Genomic DNA, 17449 nt, shown 5'->3' with positions numbered 1-17449 from the left:
CACTAGCCAATTACGCCACGGAGGCAGTCGTGCTCCACTCTCATCACCATCAGAACATATCTTCAAAGCTATCAGAGCAAAGAAAAAAAAGCACCGCAACACCACCGCGTGGGCTCGAACCTCCAACCTTTCAGTTAACAGCCGATCGCGCTAGCCAATTGCGCCACGGAAACAGTCCTGCTCCACTCTCACCACCATTAGATCTTATCTTCAAAGCTATCAGCTCAAAGAAAAAAAAGCAACACACCACTCCCGGGAAGGCTCGAACCTCCAACCTTTCGGTTAACAGCCGATCGCGCTAGCCAATTGCGCCACGGCGACAGTCATGCTCCACTCTCACCTCCGTCAGAACTTTTCTTCAGAGCTATCAGTTCAAAGAAAAAAAAGCGCCGCACCACCATCGGGTGGGCTCAAACCTCCAACCTTTCAGTTAACAGCCGATCGCGCTAGAAAATTGCGCCACGGAGACAGTCTTGCTCCACTCTCACCACCATCAGAGCATATCTTCAAAGCTATCAGCCCAAAGAAAAAAAAGCACCGAACCACCACCGCGTGGGCTCGAACCTCGAACATTTCGGTTAACAGCCGATCGCGCTAGCCAATTGCGCCACGGAGACAGTCCTGCTCCACTCTCACCACCATCAGAACATTTCTTCAGAGCTATCAGTCCAAAGAAAAAGAAGCGCCGCACCACCACCGGGTGGGCTCGAACCTCCAACTTTTCGGTTAACAGTCTATCGCGCTAGAAAATTGCGCCACGGAGACAGTCGTGCTCCACTCTCACCACCATCAGGACATATCTTCAAAGCTATCAGCGCAAAGAAAAAAGCAACACACCACTCCCGGGAGGGCTCGTACCTCGAACCTTTCGGTTAACAGCTCATCGCACTAGCCAATTGCGCCAGGGAGACAGTCGTGCTCCACTATCACCACCATCACAACATATCTTCAAAGCTATCAGCCCAAAGAAAAAAAAGCACCGCACCACCACCGCGTGGGCTCGAACCTCCAACCTTTCGGTTAACAGCCGATCGCGCTAACCAATTGCGCCACGGAAACAGTCCTGCTCCACTCTCACCACCATTAGAACTTATCTTCAAAGCTATCAGCCCAAAGAAAAAAAAAGCAACACACCACTCCCGGGAGGGCTCGAACCTCCAACCTTTCAGTTAACAGCCGATCGCGCTAGCCAATAGCGCCACGGAGAGAGTCGTGCTCCACTCTCACCACCAACAGAACATATCTTCAAAGCTATCAGCGCAAAGAAAAAAGCAACACACCATTCCCGGGAGGGCTTGAACCTCGAACCTTTTGGTTACCAGCTCATCGCACTAGCCAATTGCGCCACGGAGACAGTCGTGCTCCACTATCACCACCATTCCAACATATCTTCAAAGCTATCAGCCCAAAGGAAAAAAAGCACCGCACCACCACCAGGTGGGCTCGAGCCTCACACCCTTCGGTTAATAGCCCATCGCGCTAGCCAATTACGCCACGGAGGCAGTCGTGCTCCACTCTCATCACCATCAGAACATATCTTCAAAGCTATCAGCGCAAAGAAAAAAGCAACACACCACTCCCGGGGAGCTCGAACCTCCAACCTTTCGGTTAACAGCCGATCGCGCTAGCCAATTGCGCCACGGAGACCGTCCTGTACCACTCTCACCACCGTCAGAACATTTCTTCAGAGCTGTCAGCCCAAAGGAAAAAAAAGCGCCGGACCACCACCGGGTGGGCTCTAACCTCCAACCTTTTCGTTAACAGCCGATCGCGCTAGCGAATTGCGCCACAGAGAGAGTCGTGCTCCACTCTCACCACCAACAGAACATATCTTCAAAGCTATCAGCGCAAAGAAAAAAGCAACACACCAATCCCGGGAGGGCTTGAACCTCAAACCTTTCGGTTAACAGCCGATCGCGCTAGCCAATTGCGCCACGGAGACAGTCGTGCTCCACTCCCACCACGATAAGAACATATCTTAATAGCTATCACTGCAAAGAAAAAAGCAACACACCACTCCCGCGAGGGCTCGAATCTCCAACGTTTCCGTTAACATTTGATCGCGCTAGCCAATTGCGCCACGGAGGCAGTCCTGCTCACTCTCACCACCATCAGAACATATCTTCCAAGCTATCAGCCGAAAGAAAAACAGCGCCGCACCACCACCGGGTGGGCTCAAACCTCCAACCTTTCGGTTAACAGCCCATCGCGCTAGCCAATTGCGCCACGGAGACAGTCCCGCTCCACTCTCACCACCATTAGAACTTATCTTCAAAGCTATCAGCCCAAAGAAAAAAAAAGCAACACACCACTCCCGGGAGGGCTCGAACCTCCAACCTTTCAGTTAACAGCCGATCGCGCTAGCCAATTGCGCCACGGAGAGAGTCGTGCTCCACTCTCAACACCAACATAACATATCTTCAAAGCTATCAGCGCAAAGAAAAAAGCAACACACCATTCCCGGGAGGGCTTGAACCTCGAACCTTTTGGTTACCAGCTCATCGCACTAGCCAATTGCGCCACGGAGACAGTCGTGCTCCACTATCACCACCATTCCAACATATCTTCAAAGCTATCAGCCCAAAGGAAAAAAAGCGCCGCACCACCACCAGGTGGGCTCGAGCCTCACACCCTTCGGTTAATAGCCCATCGCGCTAGCCAATTACGCCACGGAGGCAGTCGTGCTCCACTCTCATCACCATCAGAACATATCTTCAAAGCTATCAGCGCAAAGAAAAAAGCAACACACCACTCCCGGGGAGCTCGAACCTCCAACCTTTCGGTTAACAGCCGATCGCGCTAGCCAATTGCGCCACGGAGACCGTCCTGTACCACTCTCACCACCGTCAGAACATTTCTTCAGAGCTATCTGCCCAAAGAAAAAAAAGCGCCGCACCCCCACCGGGTGGGCTCGAACCTCCAACCTTTCGGTTAACAGCCGATCGCGCTAGCCAATTGCGCCACGGAGACAGTCCTGCTCCACTCTCACCACCATCAGAACATATCTTCAAAGCTATCAGCTCAAAGAAAAAAAAGCGCCGCACCACCATCGGGTGGGCTCGAACCTCCAACATTTCGGTTAACAGCCGATCGCGCTAGCCAATTGCGCCACGGAGACAGTCCTGCTTCACTCTCACCACCATCAGAACATTTCTTCAGAGCTATCAGCCCAAAGAAAAAGAGGCGCCGCACCACCACCGGGTGGGCTCGAACCTCCAACCTTTCGGTTAACAGCCGATCGCGCTAGCCAATTGCGCCACGGAGACAGTCGTGCTCCACTCTCACCACCATCAGGACATATCTTCAAAGCTATCAGCGCAAAGAAAAAAGCAACACACCACTCCCGGGAGGGCTCGAACCTCGAACCTTTCCGTTAAAAGCTCATCGCACTAGCCAATTGCGCCACGGAGACATTCGTGCTTCACTATCACCACCATCGCAACATATCTTCAAAGCTATCAGCCCAAAGAAAAAAAAGCACCGCAACACCACCGCGTGGGCTCGAACCTCCAACCTTTCGGTTAACAGCCGATCGCGCTAGCCAATTGCGCCACGGAAACAGTCCTGCTCCACTCTCACCACCATTAGATCTTATCTTCAAAGCTATCAGCTCAAAGAAAAAAAAGCAACACACCACTCCCGGGAAGGCTCGAACCTCCAACCTTTCGGTTAACAGCCGATCGCGCTAGCCAATTGCGCCACGGAGACAGTCATGCTCCACTCTCACCTCCGTCGGAACTTTTCTTCAGAGCTATCAGTTCAAAGAAAAAAAAGCGCCGCACCACCATCGGGTGGGCTCAAACCTCCAACCTTTCAGTTAACAGCCGATCGCGCTAGAAAATTGCGCCACGGAGACAGTCTTGCTCCACTCTCACCACCATCAAAGCATATCTTCAAAGCTATCAGCCCAAAGAAAAAAAAGCACCGCACCACCACCGCGTGGGCTCGAACCTCGAATCTTTCGGTTAACAGCTCATCGCACTAGCAATTGCGCCACGGAGACAGTCCCGCTCCACTCTCACCACCATCAGATTATATGTTCAAAGCTATCAGCGCAAAGAAAAAAGCAACACCACTCCCGGGAGAGCTCGAACCTCCAACCTTTCGGTTAACAGCCGATCGCGCTAGCCGATTCCGCCACAGAGACAGTCCTGCTACACCCTCCGCACCATCAGAACATATCTTGAGAGCTATCTGCCCAAAGAAAAAAAAGCGCCGCACCCCCACCGGGTGGGCTCGAACCTCCAACCTTTCGGTTAACAGCCGATCGCGCTAGCCAATTGCGCCACGGAGACAGTCCTGCTCCACTCTCACCACCATCAGAACATATCTTCAAAGCTATCAGCCCAAAGAAAAGAAAGCGCCGCACCACCATCGGGTGGGCTCGAACCTCCAACCTTTCGGTTAACAGCCGATCGCGCGAGCCGATTGCGCCACGGAGAAATCCTGCTCCACTCTCCCCACCGTCAGAACATTTCTTCAGAGCTGTCAGCCTAAAGGAAAAAAAGCGCCGGACCACCACCGGGTGGGCTCGAACCTCCAACCTTTTGGTTAACAGCCGATCGCGCTAGCCAATTGCGCCACGGAGAGAGTCGTGCTCCACTCTCACCACCAACAGAACATATCTTCAAAGCTATCAGCGCAAAGAAAAAAGCAACACACCACTGCCGGGAGGGCTCGAACCTCGAACCTTTTGGTTAACAGCTCATCGCACTAGCCAATCGCGCCACGGAGACAGTCGTGCTCTACTATCACCACCATCCCAACATATCTTCAAAGCTATCAACCCGAAGAAAAAAAAGCACCGCACCACCACCGCGTGGGCTCGAACCTCCAACCTTTCGGTTAACAGCCGATCGCGCTAGCAAATTGCGCCACGGAGACAGTCATGCTCCACTCTCACCTCCGTCAGAACTTTTCTTCAGAGCTATCAGCCCAAAGAAAAAAAAGCGCCGCACTACCATCGGGTGGGCTCGAACCTCCAGCATTGCGGTTAAAAGCCCATCGCGCTAGCCAATTGCGCCACGGAGACAGTCATGCTCCACTCTCACCACCGTCAGAACATTTCTTCAGAGCTATCAGCCCAAAGAAAAAAAAGCGACGCACCACCACAGGGTGGGCGCGAACCTCCAACCTTTCGGTTAACAGCCGATCGCGCTAGCCGATTGCGCCACGGAGACAGTCCTGCTCCACTCTCATCACCATCAGAACATATCTTCAAAGCTATCAGCCCATAGAAAAAAAAGCCCGCACCACCACCGAGTGGGATTGAACCTCCAACCTTTCGGTTAACAGCCGATCGCGCTAGCCAATTGCACCACGGAGACCGTCCTGCTCCACTCTCACCACCGTCAGAACATTTCTTCAGACCTGTCAGCCTAAAGGAAAAAAAAGCGCCGGACCACCACCGGGTGGGCTCGAACCTCCAACCTTTTCGTTAACAGCCGATCGCGCTAGCCAATTGCGCCACAGAGAGAGTCGTGCTTCACTCTCACCACCATTAGAACATATGTTCAAAGCTATCAGCGCAAAGAAAAAAGCAACACCACTCCCGGGAGAGCTCGAACCTCCAACCTTTTGGTTAACAGCCGATCGCGATAGCCAATTCCGCCACACAGACAGTCCTGCTCCACTCTCCGCACCATCAGAACATATCTTGAGAGCTATCTGCCCAAAGAAAAAAAAGCGCCGCACCCCCACCGGGTGGGCTCGAACCTCCAACCTTTCGGTTAACAGCCGATCGCGCTAGCCAATTGCGCCACGGAGACTGTCCTGATCCACTCTCACCACCATCAGAGCATATCTTCAAAGCTATCAGCCCAAAGAAAAAAAAGCGCCGCACCACCACCGGGTGGGCTCGAGCCTCCAACCCTTCGGTTGATAGCCCATCGCGCTAGCCAATTACGCCACGGAGACAGTCGTGCTCCACTCTCATCACCATTAGAACATATCTTCAAAGCTATCAGCGCAAAGAAAAAAGCAACACACCACTCCCGGGAGGGCTCGAACCTCCAACGTTTCGGTTAACAGCCGATCGCGATAGCCGATTGCGCCACGGAGACAGTCATGCTCCACTCTCACCTCCGTCAGAACTTTTCTTCAGAGCTATCAGCCCAAAGAAAAAAAAGCGCCGCACCACCATCGGGTGGGCTCAAACCTCCAGCCTTTCGGTTACCAGCCCAACGCGCTACCCAATTGCGCCACGGAAACAGTCATGCTCCACTCTCACCACCGTCAGAACATTTCTTCAGAGCTATCAGCCCAAAAAAAAAGCGCCGCACCCCCACCGGGTGGGCTCGAACCTCCAACCTTTCAGGTAACAGCCGATCGCGCGAGCCAATTGCGCCACGGAAACAGTCCTGCTCCACTCTCACCACCATTAAAACTTATCTTCAAAGCTATCAGCTCAAAGAAAAAAAAGCAACACACCAATCCCGGGAGGGCTCGAACCTCCAGCCTTTCGGTTAACAGCCCATCGCGCTAGCCAATTGCGCCACGGAGACAGTCATGCTCCACTCTCACCACCGTCAGAACATTTCTTCAGAGCTATCAGCCCAAAAAAAAAAAGCGCCGCACCCCCCCCCCTGGTGGGCTCGATTCTCCAACCTTTCGGTTAACAGCCGATCGCGCGAGCCAATTGCGCCACGGAGACAGTCATGCTCCACTCTCACCACCGTCAGAACATTTCTTCAGAGCTATCAGCCCAAAGAAAAAAAAGCGACGCACCACCACAGGGTGGGCGCGAACCTCCAACCTTTCGGTTAACAGCCGATCGCGCTAGCCGATTGCGCCACGGAGACAGTCCTGCTCCACTCTCATCACCATCAGAACATATCTTCAAAGCTATCAGCCCATAGAAAAAAAAGCCCGCACCACCACCGAGTGGGATTGAACCTCCAACCTTTCGGTTAACAGCCGATCGCGCTAGCCAATTGCACCACGGAGACCGTCCTGCTCCACTCTCACCACCGTCAGAACATTTCTTCAGACCTGTCAGCCTAAAGGAAAAAAAAGCGCCGGACCACCACCGGGTGGGCTCGATTCTCCAACCTTTCGGTTAATAGCCGATCGCGCGAGCCAATTGCGCCACGGAGACAGTCCTGCTCTACTCTCACCACCATCAGAACATATCTTCAAAGCTATCAGCCCAAAGAAAAAAAAGCGCCGCACCACCATCGGGTGGGCTCGAACCTCCAACATTTCGGTTAACAGCCGATCGCGCTAGCCAATTGCGCTGCGGAGACAGTCCTGCTTCGCTCTCACCACCCTCAGAACATTTCTTCAGAGCTATCAGCCCAAAGAAAAAGAAGCGCCGCACCACCACCGGGTGGGCTCGAACCTCCAACCTTTCGGTTAACAGCCGATCGCGCTAGCCAATTGCGCCACGGAAACAGTCCTGCTCCACTCTCACCACCATTAAAACTTATCTTCAAAGCTATCAGCTCAAAGAAAAAAAAGCAACACACCAATCCCGGGAGGGCTCGAACCTCCAGCCTTTCGCTTAACAGCCCATCGCGCTAGCCAATTGCGCCACGGAGACAGTCATGCTCCACTCTCACCACCGTCAGAACATTTCTTCAGAGCTATCAGCCCCCCAAAAAAAGCGCCGCACCCCCCCCCCCTGGTGGGCTCGATTCTCCACCCTTTCGGTTAACAGCCGATCGCGCGAGCCAATTGCGCCACGGAGACAGTCCTGCTCTACTCTCACCACCATCAGAACATATTTTCAAAGCTATCAGCCCAAAGAAAAAAAAGCGCCGCACCACCATCGGGTGGGCTCGAACCTCCAACATTTCGGTTAACAGCCGATCGCGCTAGCCAATTGCGCCACGGAGACAGTCCTGCTTCACTCTCACCACCATCAGAACATTTCTTCAGAGCTATCAGCCCAAAGAAAAAGAAGCGCCGCACCACCACCGGGTGGGCTCGAACCTCCAACCTTTCGGTTAACAGCCGATCGCGCTAGCCAATTGCGCCACGGAAACAGTCGTGCTCCACTCTCACCACCATCAGGACATATCTTCAAAGCTATCAGCGTAAAGAAAAAAGCAACACACCACTCCCGGGAGGGCTCGAACCTCGAACCTTTCCGTTAAAAGCTCATCGCACTAGCCAATTGCGCCACGGAGACAGTCGTGCTTCACTATCACCACCATCCCAACATATCTTCAAAGCTATCAGCCCAAAGAAAAAAAAAGCACCGCACCACCACCGCGTGGGCTCGAACCTCCAACCTTTCGGTTAACAGCCGATCGCGCTAGCCAATTGCGCCACGGAAACAGTCCTGCTTCACTCTCACCACCATTAGAACTTATCTTCAAAGCTATCAGCTCAAAGAAAAAAAAGCAACACACCACTCCCGGGAGGGCTCGAACCTCCAACCTCTCGGTTAACAGCCGATCGCGCTAGCCAATTGCGCCACGGAGACAGTCATGCTCCACTCTAATCACCATCAGAACATATCTTCAAAGCTATCAGCCCATAGAAAAAAAAAGCCCGCACCACCACCGAGTGGGATTGAACCTCCAACCTTTCGGTTAACAGCCGATCGCGCTAGCCAATTGCACCACGGAGACCGTCCTGCTCCACTCTCACCACCGTCAGAACATTTCTTCAGACCTGTCAGCCTAAAGGAAAAAAAAGCGCCGGACCACCACCGGGCGGGCTCGAACCTCCAACCTTTTCGTTAACAGCCGATCGCGCTAGCCAATTGCGCCACAGAGAGAGTCGTGCTTCACTCTCACCACCAACAGAAGATATCTTCAAAGCTATCAGCGCAAAGAAAAAAGCAACACACCACTCCCGAGAGGGCTCGAATCTCCAACCTTTCCGTTAACAGCCGATCGCGATAGCCAATTGCGCCACGGAGACAGTCATGCTCCACTCTCACCTCCGTCAGAACTTTTCTTCAGAGCTATCAGCCCAAAGAAAAAAAAAGCGCCGCACCACCATCGGGTGGGCTCAAACCTCTAGCCTTTCGGTTAACAGCCCATCGCGCTAGCCAATTGCGCCACGGAGACAGTCATGCTCCACTCTCACCACCGTCAGAGCATTTCTTCAGAGCTATCAGCCCAAAAAAAAGCGCCGCACCCCCACCGGGTGGGCTGAAACCTCCAACCTTTCGGTTAACAGCCGATCGCGCGAGCCAATTGCGCCACGGAGACAGTCGTGCTCCACTCTCACCACCATCAGGACATATCTTCAAAGCTATCAGCGCAAAGAAAAAGCAACACACCACTCCCGGGAGGGCTCGAACCTCGAACCTTTCCGTTAAAAGCTCATCGCACTAGCCAATTGCGCCACGGAGACAGTCGTGCTTCACTATCACCCCCATCCCAACATATCTTCAAAGCTATCACCCAAAGAAAAAAAAGCACCGCACCACCACCGCGTGGGCTCGAACCTCCAACGTTTCGGTTAACAGCCGATCGCGCTAGCCAATTGCGCCACGGAAACAGTCCTGCTCCACTCTCACCACCATTAAAACTTATCTTCAAAGCTATCAGCTCAAAGAAAAAAAAGCAACACACCAATCCCGGGAGGGCTCGAACCTCCAGCCTTTCGGTTAACAGCCCATCGCGCTAGCCAATTGCGCCACGGAGACAGTCATGCTCCACTCACACCACCGTCAGAACATTTCTTCAGAGCTATCAGCCCAAAAAAAAAAAGCGCCGCACCCCCCCCCCTGGTGGGCTCGATTCTCCAACCTTTCGGTTAACAGCCGATCGCGCGAGCCAATTGCGCCACGGAGACAGTCCTGCTCTACTCTCACCACCATCAGAACATATCTTCAAAGCTATCAGCCCAAAGAAAAAAAAGCGCCGCACCACCATCGGGTGGGCTCGAACCTCCAACATTTCGGTTAACAGCCGATCGCGCTAGCCAATTGCGCTACGGAGACAGTCCTGCTTCACTCTCACCACCCTCAGAACATTTCTTCAGAGCTATCAGCCCAAAGAAAAAGAAGCGCCGCACCACCACCGGGTGGGCTCGAACCTCCAACCTTTCGGTTAACAGCCGATCGCGCTAGCCAATTGCGCCACGGAAACAGTAATGCTCCACTCTCACCACCATTAAAACTTATCTTCAAAGCTATCAGCTCAAAGAAAAAAAAGCAACACACCAATCCCGGGAGGGCTCGAACCTCCAGCCTTTCGGTTAACAGCCCATCGCGCTAGCCAATTGCGCCACGGAGACAGTCATGCTCCACTCTCACCACCGTCAGAACATTTCTTCAGGCTATCAGCCCCCCAAAAAAAAAGCGCCGCACCCCCCCCCTGGTGGGCTCGATTCTCCAACCTTTCGGTTAACAGCCGATCGCGCGAGCCAATTGCGCCACGGAGACAGTCCTGCTCTACTCTCAAAACCATCAGAACATATCTTCAAAGCTATCAGCCCAAAGAAAAAAAAGCGCCGCACCACCATCGGGTGGGCTGGAACCTCCAACATTTCGGTTAACAGCCGATCGCGCTAGCCAATTGCGCCACGGAGACAGTCCTGCTTCACTCTCACCACCATCAGAACATTTCTTCAGAGCTATCAGCCCAAAGAAAAAGAAGCGCCGCACCACCACCGGGTGGGCTCGAACCTCCAACCTTTCGGTTAACAGCCGATCGCGCTAGCCAATTCCGCCACGGAAACAGTCGTGCTCCACTCTCACCACCATCAGGACATATCTTCAAAGCTATCAGCGCAAAGAAAAAAGCAACACACCACTCCCGGGAGGGCTCGAACCTCGAACCTTTCCGTTAAAAGCTCATCACACTAGCCAATTGCGCCACGGAGACAGTCGTGCTTCACTATCACCACCATCCCAACATATCTTCAAAGCTATCAGCCCAAAGAAAAAAAAAGCACCGCACCACCACCGCGTGGGCTCGAACCCCCAACGTTTCGGTTAACAGCCGATCGCGCTAGCCAATTGCGCCACGGAAACAGTCGTGCTCCACTCTCACCACCATCAGGACATATCTTCAAAGCTATCAGCGCAAAGAAAAAAGCAACACACCACTCCCGGGAGGGCTCGAACCTCCAACCTTTCGGTTAACAGCCGATCGCGCTAGCCAATTGCGCCACGGAGACAGTCATGCTCCACTCTCATCACCATCAGAACATATCTTCAAAGCTATCAGCCCATAGAAAAAAAAAGCCCGCACCACCACCGAGTGGGATTGAACCTCCAACCGTTCGGTTAACAGCCGATCGCGCTAGCCAATTGCACCACGGAGACCGTCCTGCTCCACTCTCACCACCGTCAGAACATTTCTTCAGACCTGTCAGCCTAAAGGAAAAAAAAGCGCCGGACCACCACCGGGCGGGCTCGAACCTCCAACCTTTTCGTTAACAGCCGATCGCGCTAGCCAATTGCGCCACAGAGAGAGTCGTGCTTCACTCTCACCACCAACAGAACATATCTTCAAAGCTATCAGCGCAAAGAAAAAAGCAACACACCACTCCCGAGAGGGCTCGAATCTCCAACCTTTCCGTTAACAGCCGATCGCGATAGCCAATTGCGCCACGGAGACAGTCATGCTCCACTCTCACCTCCGTCAGAACTTTTCTTCAGAGCTATCAGCCCAAAGAATAAAAAGCGCCGCACCACCATCGGGTGGGCTCAAACCTCCAGCCTTTCGGTTAACAGCCCATCGCGCTAGCCAATTGCGCCACGGAGACAGTCATGCTCCACTCTCACCACCGTCAGAGCATTTCTTCAGAGCTATCAGCCCAAAAAAAAGCGCCGCACCCCCCCCCCCTGGTGGGCTCGATTCTCCAACCTTTCGGTTAACAGCCGATCGCGCGAGCCAATTGCGCCACGGAGACAGTCCTGCTCTACTCTCACCACCATCAGAACATATCTTCAAAGCTATCAGCCCAAAGAAAAAAAAGCGCCGCACCACCATCGGGTGGGCTCGAACCTCCAACATTTCGGTTAACAGCCGATCGCGCTAGCCAATTGCGCTACGGAGACAGTCCTGCTTCACTCTCACCACCCTCAGAACATTTCTTCAGAGCTATCAGCCCAAAGAAAAAGAAGCGCCGCACCACCACCGGGTGGGCTCGAACCTCCAACCTTTCGGTTAACAGCCGATCACGCTAGCCAATTGCGCCACGGAAACAGCCCTGCTCCACTCTCACCACGATTAAAACTTATCTTCAAAGCTATCAGCTCAAAGAAAAAAAAGCAACACACCAATCCCGGGAGGGCTCGAACCTCCAGCCTTTCGGTTAACAGCCCATCGCGCTAGCCAATTGCGCCACGGAGACAGTCATGCTCCACTCTCACCACCGTCAGAACATTTCTTCAGAGCAATCAGCCCCCCAAAAAAAGCGCCGCACCCCCCCCTGGTGGGCTCGATTCTCCAACCTTTCGGTTAACAGCCGATCGCGCGAGCCAATTGCGCCACGGAGACAGTCCTGCTCTACTCTCACCACCATCAGAACATATCTTCAAAGCTATCAGCCCAAAGAAAAAAAAGCGCCGCACCACCATCGGGTGGGCTCGAACCTCCAACATTTCGGTTAACAGCCGATCGCGCTAGCCAATTGCGCCACGGAGACAGTCCTGCTTCACTCTCACCACCATGAGAACATTTCTTCAGAGCTATCAGCGCAAAGAAAAAAGCAACACACCACTCCCGGGAGGGCTCGAACCTCGAACCTTTCCGTTAAAAGCTCATCGCACTAGCCAATTGCGCCACGGAGACAGTCGTGCTTCACTATCACCACCATCCCAACATATCTTCAAAGCTATCAGCCCAAAGAAAAAAAAAGCACCGCACCACCACCGCGTGGGCTCGAACCTCCAACCTTTCGGTTAACAGCCGATCGCGCTAGCCAATTGCGCCACGGAAACAGTCCTGCTTCACTCTCACCTCCATTAGAACTTATCTTCAAAGCTATCAGCTCAAAGAAAAAAAAGCAACACACCACTCCCGGGAGGGCTCGAACCTCCAACCTTTCGGTTAACAGCCGATCGCGCTAGCCAATTGCGCCACGGAGACAGTCATTCTCCACTCTCATCACCATCAGAACATATCTTCAAAGCTATCAGCTCATAGAAAAAAAAAGCCCGCACCACCACCGAGTGGGATTGAACCTCCAACCTTTCGGTTAACAGCCGATCGCGCTAGCCAACTGCACCACGGAGACCGTCCTGCTCCACTCTCACCACCGTCAGAACATTTCTTCAGACCTGTCAGCCTAAAGGAAAAAAAAGCGCCGGACCACCACCGGGCGGGCTCGAACCTCCAACCTTTTCGTTAACAGCCGATCGCGCTAGCCAATTGCGCCACAGAGAGAGTCGTGCTTCACTCTCACCACCAACAGAACATATCTTCAAAGCTATTAGCGCAAAGAAAAAAGCAACACACCACTCCCGAGAGGGCTCGAATCTCCAACCTTTCCGTTAACAGCCGATCGCGATAGCCAATTGCGCCACGGAGACAGTCATGCTCCACTCTCACCTCCGTCAGAACTTTTCTTCAGAGCTATCAGCCCAAAGAAAAAAAAGCGCCGCACCACCATCGGGTGGGCTCAAACCTCCAGCCTTTCGGTTAACAGCCCATCGCGCTAGCCAATTGCGCCACGGAGACAGTCATGCTCTACTCTCACGACCGTCAGAGCATTTCTTCAGAGCTATCAGCCCAAAAAAAAAGCGCCGCACCCCCACCGGGTGGGCTGAAACCTCCAACCTTTCGGTTAACAGCCGATCGCGCGAGCCAATTGCGCCACGGAGACAGTCCTGCTCTACTCTCACCACCATCAGAACATATCTTCAAAGCTATCAGCCCAAAGAAAAAAAAGCGCCGCACCACCATCGGGTGGGCTCGAACCTCCAACCGTTTCGTTAACAGCCGATCGCGCTAGCCAATTGCGCCACAGAAAGAGTCGTGCTTCACTCTCACCACCAACAGAACATATCTTCAAAGCTATCAGCGCAAAGAAAAAAGCAACACACCACTCCCGGGAGGGCTCGAACCTCGAACCTTTCCGTTAAAAGCCCATCGCGCTAGCCAATTGCGCCACGGAGACAGTCATGCTCCACTCTCACCACCGTCAGAACATTTCTTCAGAGCTATCAGCCCAAATAAAAAAAAGCGACGCACCACCACAGGGTGGGCGCGAACCTCCAACCTTTCGGTTAACAGCCGATCGCGCTAGCCGATTGCGCCACGGAGACAGTCCTGCTCCACTCTCATCACCATCAGAACATATCTTCAAAGCTATCAGCCCATAGAAAAAAAAGCCCGCACCACCACCGAGTGGGATTGAACCTCCAACCTTTCGGTTAACAGCCGATCGCGCTAGCCAATTGCACCACGGAGACCGTCCTGCTCCACTCTCACCACCGTCAGAACATTTTTTCAGACCTGTCAGCCTAAAGGAAAAAAAAGCGCCGGACCACCACCGGGTGGGCTCGAACCTCCAACCTTTTCGTTAACAGCCGATCGCGCTAGCCAATTGCGCCACAGAGAGAGTCGTGCTTCACTCTCACCACCAACAGAACATATCTTCAAAGCTATCAGCGCAAAGAAAAAAGCAACACACCACTCCCGGGAGGACTTGAACCTCGAACCTTTCGGTTAACAGCCGATCGCGCTAGCCAATAGCGCCACGGAGACAGTCGTGCTCCACTCTCACCATCATCAGAACATATCTTCAAAGCTATCACTGCAAAGAAAAAAGCAACACACCACACCCGAGAGGGCTCGAATCTCCAACCTTTCCGTTAAGAGCCGATCGCGCTAGCCAATTGCGCCACGGAGGCAGTCCTGCTCCACTCTCACCACCATCAGAACATATCTTCAAAGCTATCAGCCGAAAGAAAAAACAGCGCCGCACCACCACCGGGTGGGCTCAAACCTCCAACCTTTCGGTTAACAGCCGATCGCGCTAGCCAATTGCGCCACGGAGACAGTCCCGCTCCACTCTCACCACCATTAGAACATAAGTTCAAAGCTATCAGCGCAAAGAAAAAAGCAACACCACTCCCGGGAGAGTTCGAACCTCCAACCTTTTGGTTAACAGCCGATCGCGTTAGCCAATTCCGCCACAGAGACAGTCCTGCTCCACTCTCCGCACCATCAGAACATATCTTGAGAGCTATCTGCCCAAAGAAAAAAAAGAGCCGCACCCCCACCGGGTGGGCTCGAACCTCCAACCTTTCGGTTAACAGCCGATCGCGCTAGCCAATTGCGCCACGGAGACAGTCCTGCTCCACTCTCACCACCATCAGGACATACCTTCAAAGCTATCAGCGCAAAGAAAAAAGCAACACACCACTCCCGGGAGGGCTCGAACCTCGAACCTTTCCTTTAAAAGCTCATCGCACTAGCCAATTGCGCCACGGAGAAAGTCGTGCTCCACTATCACCGCCATCCCGACATATCTTCAAAGCTATCAGCCCAAAGAAAAAAAAGCACCGCACCACCACCGCGTGGGCTCGAACCTCCAACCTTTCGGTTAACAGCCGATCGCGCTAGCCAATTGCGCCACGGAAACAGTCCTGCTCCACTCTCACCACCATTAGAACTTATCTTCAAAGCTATCAGCTCAAAGAAAAAAAAGCAACACACCACTCCCGGGAGGGCTCGAACCTCCAACCTTTCAGGTAACAGCCGATCGCGCTAGCCAATTGCGCCACGAAGACAGTCGTGCTCCACTCTCACCACCGTCAGAACATTTCTTCAGAGCTATCAGCCCAAAGGAAAAAAAGCGCCGCACCACCACCGGGTGGGCTCGAGCCTCCAACCCTTCGGTTGATAGCCCATTGCGCTAGCCAATTACGCCACGGAGACAGTCGTGCTCCACTCTCATCACCATTAGAACATATCTTCAAAGCTATCAGCGCAAAGAAAAAAGCAACACACCACTCCCGGGAGGGCTCGAACCTCCAACGTTTCGGTTAACAGCCGATCGCGATAGCCAATTGCGCCACGGAGACAGTCATGCTCCACTCTCACCTCCGTCAGAACTTTTCTTCAGAGCTATCAGCCCAAAGAAAAAAAAGCGCCGCACCACCATCGGGTGGGCTCAAACCTCCAGCCTTTCGGTTACCAGCCCATCGCGCTACCCAATTGCGCCACGGAAACAGTCATGCTCCACTCTCACCACCGTCAGAACATTTCTTCAGAGCTATCAGCCCAAAAAAAAGCGCCGCACCCCCACCGGGTGGGCTCGAACCTCCAACCTTTCAGGTAACAGCCGATCGCGCGAGCCAATTGCGCCACGGAGACAGTCCTGCTCTACTCTCACCACCATCAGAACATATCTTCAAAGCTATCAGCCCAAAGAAAAAAAAGCGCCGCACCACCATCGGGTGGGCTCGAACCTCCAACATTACGGTTAACAGCCGATCGCGCTAGCCAATTGCGCCACGGAGACAGTCCTGCTCCACTCTCACCACCATTAAAACTTATCTTCAAAGCTATCAGCTCAAAGAAAAAAAAGCAACACACCAATCCCGGGAGGGCTCGAACCTCCAGCCTTTCAATTAACAGCCCATCGCGCTAGCCAATTGCGCCACAGAGACAGTCATGCTCCACTCTCACCACCGTCAGAACATTTCTTCAGAGCTATCAGCCCAAAAAAAAGCGCCGCACCCCCCCCCCCCCCTGGTGGGCTCGATTCTCCAACCTTTCGGTTAACAGCCGATCGCGCGAGCCAATTGCGCCACGGAGACAGTCCTGCTCTACTCTCACCACCATCAGAACATATCTTCAAAGCTATCAGCCCAAAGAAAAAAAAGCGCCGCACCACCATCGGGTGGGCTCGAACCTCCAACATTTCGGTTAACAGCCGATCGCACTAGCCAATTGCGCTACGGAGACAGTCCTGCTTCACTCTCACCACCCTCAGAACATTTCTTCAGAGCTATCAGCCCAAAGAAAAAGAAGCGCCGCACCACCACCGGGTGGGCTCGAACCTTCAACCTTTCGGTTAACAGCCTATCGCGCTAGCCAATTGCGCCACGGAAACAGTCCTGCTCCACTCTCACCACCATTAAAACTTATCTTCAAAGCTATCAGCTCAAAGAAAAAAAAGCAACACACCAATCCCGGGAGGGCTCGAACCTCCAGCCTTTCGGTTAACAGCCGATCGCGCGAGCCAATTGCGCCACGGAGACAGTCATGCTCCACTCTCACCTCCGTCAGAACATATCTTCAAAGCTATCAGCCCAAAGAAAAAAAAGCGCCGCACCACCATCGGGTGGGCTCGAACCTCCAACATTTCGGTTAACCGCCGATCGCGCTAGCCAATTGCGCCACGGAGACAGTCCTGCTTCACTCTCACCACCATCAGAACATTTCTTCAGAGCTATCAGCCCAAAGAAAAAGAAGCGCCGCACCACCACCGGGTGGGCTCGAACCTCCAACCTTTCGGTTAACAGCCGATCGCGCTAGCCAATTGCGCCACGGAAACAGTCGTGCTCCACTCTGACCACCATCAG

The 17449-nt window shown here is 53.3% G+C and overlaps 1 non-coding gene across 1 annotated transcript; it reads right to left on the bottom strand.

Moving 5' to 3' along the window:
- Positions 1 to 8354: 8354 nt before the first annotated feature.
- On the bottom strand, positions 8355 to 8431 carry TRNAN-GUU (transfer RNA asparagine (anticodon GUU)). The gene has a single exon. It is a non-coding gene; the product is annotated as a tRNA-Asn (tRNA).
- Between the last annotated feature and the right edge of the window lie 9018 nt (positions 8432 to 17449).

This window comes from Rhipicephalus microplus, unplaced genomic scaffold, assembly GCF_043290135.1.
Source record: "Rhipicephalus microplus isolate Deutch F79 unplaced genomic scaffold, USDA_Rmic scaffold_88, whole genome shotgun sequence".
Classification (NCBI taxonomy): domain Eukaryota; kingdom Metazoa; phylum Arthropoda; class Arachnida; order Ixodida; family Ixodidae; genus Rhipicephalus; species Rhipicephalus microplus.
This window is presented reverse-complemented; position numbering and strand designations above follow the sequence as displayed.